The sequence below is a fragment of the Diceros bicornis genome, chromosome 9 (assembly GCF_020826845.1).
Source record: "Diceros bicornis minor isolate mBicDic1 chromosome 9, mDicBic1.mat.cur, whole genome shotgun sequence".
In the NCBI taxonomy this organism is placed as follows: Eukaryota; Metazoa; Chordata; class Mammalia; order Perissodactyla; family Rhinocerotidae; genus Diceros; species Diceros bicornis.
The window spans coordinates 24,493,409-24,501,561 of NC_080748.1; positions in this window are offsets into that span (position 1 = coordinate 24,493,409).

Genomic DNA, 8,153 nt, shown 5'->3' on the forward strand with positions numbered 1-8,153 from the left:
CTTTCATCCAAATACGTGGATGATTGAAGCCATACAGCATAGAACAAGGACATAATAATTTTAACTTAAATGCTTTAAGCGCATGTTACAAAATGCCCACCCTGGCCGGAAAATAATAATAAACACCCGTTTAACTTTGATTGATATAACTTCCTGGTAAAACTTAAATGAAAAATGAGTTGCGAAATGTTCTGTCAAGGTAGCTCAATGTGTTTTGTTGTTGTATAGCGCTGTTATCCAGCATAGGCCATTGAGAAATAGCCACACAAAAATGATAATTAGTTTTAAAATAGTATAAAACCATTCTTTGGGGAAATAATTAGATGGCAGAGCCAGTTGTCCTTCTGTCCACTGTAATTTATGAAAATAAAGATTGTGTTACAGGGACTGATATCCATCACAAAATGGCCCCAAGGAAGTAAGTGGTAGTGGTTGAGACACTCCAAGGATTTGGGCATCTGCCAGAAGGGGCATTCTGCTAAAAACAGATCATTGGGCAAGTTCCAGACTTGCCCTGATAAAAATTTCAATTCTGAGCCAATAAAAGAAGCAACAAAAGGATAGATTCTTTTAACTGAATTGAGACAAACTAAGTTTTAATTAGTGAATTGAAAGTGCTGGACATCTTGAGGAGAAGCAAACACGTCATCTTAGAATTTCTGATAAGTAGGAAGGGAAATCTGGTCATAGGTAGCCATGAGCTTTAAACCTAAAACACTCCACAGAAAGGCCTCGTATGGTTTCACGGCCCGAGACTCAATGAGAGACAGTTGAGAAGGGAAGGCAGATGAATTGAGTGAATAGTAACAGTTCCCATGTACCTACTGTGTTCATATGCTTCATGCATGAGATTTTGTTTTTTGCTCCCAACACACCTGTGAGAGGGCCCATCAGCATCCCCATTTTCAGAGGAGGGTAGAGAAGCCTCGTAACCTGTTAGAAGTCACAGAGCTAAAAAGGGCAGTGCCAGGATTGAGACCGTGGTCAGTCTGACTCCTCGATGACCGTCTTTCTACCACACTTTCTCAGAAAGGTCATCCTGTCTATGCAACAGAAAAGCACTCAATAACAAAAATACAATGGTGATAGCTTAAGAAATGAGTGTATCTATGCAGGGAGCTGTCCAAAAAGCTGACACATTTTTAAGACCTGCTCAAAAGAAAAGAAAGAGAGCACATAACCAAGGAGGGAGGACATAAACTGGAGGGTAAAGCAAGGTCCACATTGACTGAAGCTAGCTTAAAATGCCCAGGACAGCTGGGGGCAGACCTCTCGTCCCCATAGTCAGAGTGTGACAAACAAGGAAACGGGCTGCCTTCTCAAGCCCAGGGATGCAAGTGAGAGGATACAAAGGAAAAACAAAACTCCTCCAGTAGGAGTGTGCATCCATTTTTCTGTCTCTGGCCAAGCTCAGAGTTTTTTTCTGCCAAAAGATTTTAGCATTATAAAAGTCCTTATTCTGGCTACGCACCACTCTAGTAGAGTTAGCTTTCTTACATTAACATTCTCAACAACAACTGTTTAAACCAGTTCTCTGGCAGCTTCAGTCTATTTATATGTGGGGTAAGAGATTATGGGGTGTGCCTTTGGTGCGTGTGTGTGTGTGTGTGTTTGCCATGGAAATGCCTGTTTTTATAAATTACTACTAAGATGAGAGGAACACAGATGAAAATTGTTACCAGTCCCTTAGGAACAGAAATCACATTTTTTGCTGATACTCAGAGAGAAGTTGAGGGTTTGGCTTTTATCTCCACCTGTTGTCTGCATGCAAAGCTGGTTGCTTGTATTGTTGCTCTCATTTCGTTTTGCTGTGATTCCTCTGAGAGATTCAGAGGATCGTAGAAAGGTTCATTGTAATTCAGCAATTAGAGTGTCTGCTGCTTCCTCTCCTCCTGACCAAAAATGCAAGGTCATTCCGTCCTGTGAAAGTCATTTTCTGCCGACATCTTACACATTAATTTGCTGGCATTAAAATCCAGAGGCAAGGAAGAGCAAAATGTCAAAAGTTCCAGCAGATTTTGTGCTTGGAACAGTAGGAAAAAGTGAGTGAAAGAGGCCTGCCAGGCAACTGCCTTTCTTTGATCCAAAAAGAGTGTTCCTTCGGTTTTTATGTATGAAAACAACAAAAAAGAATAGTTGAAAGGCACAGCTTCTAAAAGACATCCCCCTGGAAATTAATCTTCACCCTGTCACCCCCTTGCTCTCAAGCCTTCCCTACTTCCCCTTCCCCTGATGATATCTGAATCCTCAGTCTGACTTTCAAGGTTCTCTACACTTAGTATTCAACCTGCCTTCTTAGCTTCTTTCTCATCCTCCCTTACAGGCCCATCCATTCATCCACCCAAATTGGTTTTCCCAAAAAAAGTTATTTCTACTTTCAACACTGTTTTCCAGCTTAGAATGAGTGTCAGCTTCATGGCCTTGTGACCAGTGCGGTCACACAGGGCCTGCCTTCAGAAGGGCCTGCACTTGGGGTTTAAGCTCTGTGGCTGCTGTCTTGAAATTCTTAGTAATTTTGCCTTTGAATTTGTGTTGTGTCGAGTCTGTGGGACAATGGAGCACAAGCCAGAGCCTGGAGGCTCAGTTCCCAAGCTGTCCACCTCTCACTGCCTCCCCATAGCTGAGGAGGTGCCTGAGACAGGTTCTCAGCCCCACCTCTCCACCCCCTCTCCACCCCCACCCCACAACCACTGCCACCCTCACCCTCAGTAGGGTCCTGGGCAGGGGTGCAGGAAAATTTGGAGCCAAGCACGCGCCCCACAGCATCTTGGGCCATGGCACAGTGGAGGCACTCCTGCCCTGGACTCACGGTGCCATAGTGCACTCATCCTCTCATCCACTCTTGATCCAGGTACAGAAAACATCCTGAAGCAGAGGTTGCAATACCTTAAGTGTCCCCCACCACTGTGGATTGGGGCAGTGGGTCTGTGTGAAGGAAGATTGACTTCCCTATCCTGCGCTGAGGCCCCACATTTTCATTTTGCACTGGGCTGTGCAAATTCTGTAGCCTAGAACATTAGAGTCTCCATACTTCTCCTTCTACCACATTTCATCCTGATAATTTTAGCTCTTTATTCAAACTGTTGAGATTATTTGGAATCATAATCATGCCATCATGGATGCTATTCACATACCTTTTAAACACTTCTCTAAATTACTGATACAAAGGGTAACAGAGCTCAAGATAGAGTCCTGTAGCACCCACTAGAAGCCTCCAGTTGGGTTAGCTCAATTTATGCACTATCTTTGTTGTCAACTATCGATCTGACACTCTGACTATATTATCACCAGGCCAACATCTGTCCATCTTGTCCTCAAGGAATGCCACCTCCTTCTTTCTCCTTCTGCCACCCTCAGCCCTCCACAGCTGGATCCACTTACACCTCCCATCTCCAAAGTTCAGCTGCACCCCAGTATCTCAGACCAATCATATCTGAATTCTTTACTGAAGAAAAAGTATTCACTGGATACTTATTTTAAAATGGCAAGACAGATTATATTCAGACTACTGCGAAGGGGAGAGAGACTCCAGTATAAACTGAACTCAACTCTGCTGAAACAAAAGATGGGAGACTTTTTAAATGCTGGTATGTGCTCAAAGAATAGTCCTGAAGGACATTATGTCACGGAGGTTGGTGGATGTGATTAGGTCATCAGTGACTGCTAGCTGGTCTTATGGGAATTAGACTCCTCTCCTGCCACAGAGACTGGGAGACAAGGGCCCTATCTTTGATGATTACATTTCAAAGGACGGCTTCTAGGTCCTTGAGAAAGACATTTCTGGTTTATAGAAGATACATCACAGAGGGAGAAAGAAAAGATTTACAACTGCAAGTTTTCTAAAGTTAATGCTCTAAGAAAAGGGAAGTCAGGGACGAGTAGTCAGGTTTTGGCTGGAACAAACAGTAAATTCTGTTGGCAGCATTGAACTTTCTCAGGCAGGCATTTTAAGGAGATGGGTCGTCATCCCATTCTATCTTAATAGAAACCATGCTAGAGTTTGGTCAAGTCACTTGGTGTGGGAGTTGGATCTTCAATGTTGTTTGTGCTGAGAGTTTTGCAGTTCTCATCCTAATCTATTCTGGGGTCCCCCAATTCCCTCCCACAATTGTCTGACCAAGGATGCAATGCTTCACCTCTGACCACTGGTCTCCCTGAACCTCAGCTCCCTTGCCCCCTCACAGGGCACCCTTTTGGTATCCAGGATCCCAGGCCTGAATTATTCCCATGTAGCCCACAGAGGCTAGGGTTTTGCCTCAGTCTTTCTCAGGAACTGGAGCCTTGCCCTTAGCCACTCACTCAGAGGCAACAACACATTGGCAATAGGAACCTGTGCAGAGACACCATTTGCCTGAAGAGCAACTGTTATACCCCTTACTCCCTGGCAGAACCTTTTCTATCAGTGGTGTCCCCACAGGGATCACCCTGCCCTGCACAGCAGGTCTGGACCATGCTTCACTACCATCTTATCTTGCGCCAGGCTCTTTACCCTGCATCTCCTTTATCCCCTACAACAACCTCATGAGGGAAAAATGATGCTGAGAGGTTCGGTAATGCAGGTAATACAGGAAGGTAAATAACTACATTTTCATTTTCTTTCTATCTTCTGAGATTAACAGTGGAAGAAACCGAAGATCCAGAGAGATGAGGAGATATTCAGAGAATAAAAAGTGGCCTTAAATGAATACAAGCCTTTGGGACCCAAAAATTACCACCAAAATCATTGAAGAAGTGATCGGAGAGCCACATTAGTGGTCTTCACAATACCCTGGAGAATGGAGGAAATGCCCAGAGGCTAAAGATAGTAAACGGTTTCCTGACGGTCATAAAAGGAAGAATTGGTCGTTTACAGCAACACAGAGAGCTGCCAATCCGTACGCTTCCTGTTGATTTCCGGGGAAATTCCCAAACCAATTATTGAACAGATCTTGGTGAGCTCTTAGGAACACACCAGAACTAATATAGGCATACATAAAAAGGCCATTGTTTTCTACTTTGTTGCTTATTAAACGAGTAAATGAAACAAAACTGAGAAGAGGACTATAGGTGACAATAAGGATTCAATGGGATTCTAAAACATTGGAAAGAAAAAAAAAATCAGAATTAAATTGAACAACAATAAATGTAAATCCTTGTTTGGGGATTGAAATGGCCACTTGCAGAAGTATTAGATGAAGAAGATCTGGCTTGATAGCAATTTATATTTAAAAATCTAGGTTGAGTTTTAATTCATTGCCTTCATGCTTAACATACAGCAACAAGTAAAGCAGCCACCAAAATGTCTAACCCCGCTTAATACCATTTAATTAAAGTTGAAAAAAAGATAAAAGTAGGTCAGAGTCCCAATGTGCTAGGCAACATTACCTCCAGAGTACTGTGAGGTGGGGAAGTCTAGGGTGACATACATTAAGAGGGACATTGACAACTTCACAGTGTAGTATAGACTAGTAAATATACTTATAGAAACAGCTCTGTCGTATATGAGGCACCCTGATTAGAAGTAATATAATTTTTTAAAATCCTAATTTGTTATGATTCTTTTGGTTGGAACTGGAAGAAGCTTGACTTGAACGTACTTAGCAAAAAGGGAAATTACATTATTTTATTGGTTGAAGAAACCAGGAATAATGAGGATAGGGGATAATTAGCGGATTTCCAAAGCCAGAGACTTCATGCTTCCAGAACATTCTCTATCTTTTCCTTCTTTCATTGAGGCTTTGCTCTAGCTCTGTGTTATCTTCTACTGCACATCAACATGCTTCATGTACTCCCATTGGCAGAGTGGAAGGAAAGAGATAGAGAGTGATGTGGGAATCAGCAAAGGAGGTGTCAATAGGCAAGAAGGCTATTACAATTGGAGGTCCCCCTAAAATTATGTGGGGGGATGAGGAGTGAGGAAGGAAAAGGAGAGGATGCTATTTCCAGAAGAAGGGTAAAGGGGTGCTGGGCAGACAAAAACATAGACATCCCCCTCACTTCCCAGCAGTGAATGGACAGATGTTAACACCTTCCAGATTCTACAGTCACACTTTTTTTTAAATAAATACAAAAATGGGAACATATTCACAAAGACAAATGTTGCTTTATACCATAGACTATTTAATAGTTGTTTGCAATTAAACTTTTAAATAAACTTTATTGAGATATAATTTACATATAATAAAATGTGTTCGGTTCGGTAGTGTTCAGTTTAATGAATTTTGACAAACTTATACACCTTTGTGATCACCACCAAAACCAAGATGAAGAACACTCCATCTCTACAGAAAGTACTCGAGTGCCTATTGGCAGTCAATCCAACAATCCCACACTCCCTCGCCCCAGCCGCAGACAAACATTGATCTGTTTTTTTGTCATTAGTGATTAGATTGGTCATATCTAGAATTTCATGTATATAAAATCATACAGGATGTACTCTTTTGCGTCTGCTTCTTTCACTCAGCAAAACATTTTTGAAATTCGTCTGTTTTATGCATATTAGTAACTCAATCCTTTTTATTGCTGAGGAGTAATGTGTTATATGGATACACCACAATTTGTTATCCATTCGCCAGTTGATGGGCATCTGGGTTGTTTCCATAAGCAATTGTTTCTGGTAAAGCTGCTATGTTGTGGGTTGAATTATGTCCCCCAAAAAGATATGGTGAAGTCCTAACCCCTAGTCCTTGTGAATGTAGCCTTATTTGGATATAAGTTCTTTGCAATAGATGTAATCAAGTTAAAATGAGGTCATTAGGGTGCGCCCTAATCCAGCATGACTGGTGTCCTTATAAGAAGAGAAGGGTCACAGACACAGAGACACAGAGGGGGAAGGCCATATGATGATAGAGGCAGAGATTGGAATGATGCATTTACAAGCCAAGAGTCACTAAGGATTGCTGGCGACACCAGAAGCTAAGAGAAAATCACAGAACAGATTCTCCTCTAGAGCCTTCAGAGAGAGCACGGCCCTGCCAACACCTTGAGTTTGGACTTCTAACCTTTAAAATCGTGAGAGAATAAATTTGTATTGTTTAAAGTCACCTAGTTTGTGGCAATTTGTTATGGCAACCCTAGGAAACTAATACAACATTCATGTGAACGCATGCTTTCATTTCTTTTGTGTAAATACCGAGAAGTGGAATTGCTGGGGTGCACGGTATGTTTAATCTTACAGGAAATGGTCAAGCTGTTTTCCAAAGCAGCGGTGAATTCTACATTCCAGCTAGCAATGTATAAGAGTTACAGTTGCCCCATATTCTCATCAACGCTTGGTATTATCAGTCACCTCAATTTTCCGTTACAGTTTTAATTTGCATTTCTCTGATGACTATTAATCATCTTTTCATGTGCTTATTGGCCCTTTGTATATCTTCTTTGTGAAGTATATCTTTAAATATTTTGCCCAAATCCTCCGTTTCTGTTTCTTTATCAGATATATGTTTTGCATATATTTTCTCCCTATCTGGCGCCTGCTGTCTGTGATCTTAATGGTGTTATTTTGAAAAGCAGTTTTAATTTTGATAAAGTCCATTTCATCAAATTTTTATTTTATAGTTTATGTTTTTTGTGTCCAAGGAAATCTTTGCATACCCAAAGTCACAATGATCTTATCCCATCTTTTCTTCCAGAAGTTTTATCATTGTAGACTTTACATTTAGGTCTATGATTCATCTTGAGTTAATTTTTTGTGTATCGTGTAAGTGTCAAAATTCATTTTTTCCCTCATGGACATCTAGTTATTGAAACAAATTACCTTAGTATCTTTGTCAAAAATTAATCAGCCATCCATGTGTGTATCCATGCATTTCTGGAGTCTGTGTCTGTTCCTTTGATCTAAATATCTCTCCTTACACCAACACCACACTATCTTGAACACTTCCACTTTATAGTAAATCATAGAATCAGGCTATACAAGGCCTCCAATTTTGTTATTTTTCAAAACTGTATAGAAATTTATTTATTTATTTGTTATGTCTTTCTTTATCTTTCAGTAGGTAATATATTCACACAAAGGGTTTCAGTGAGAAGTAAGTCTTCCTCCCATCACTAGCTCCAAGGCTGCCAACGCACCTCAGAAAAAGCCATTTTCAGAAGTTTCTTACTGTTTCCTTTTTCAGATATTAGAATTGATTTTTTTTCATTGAATTGGACTTTAAATTTACTATTTAAAG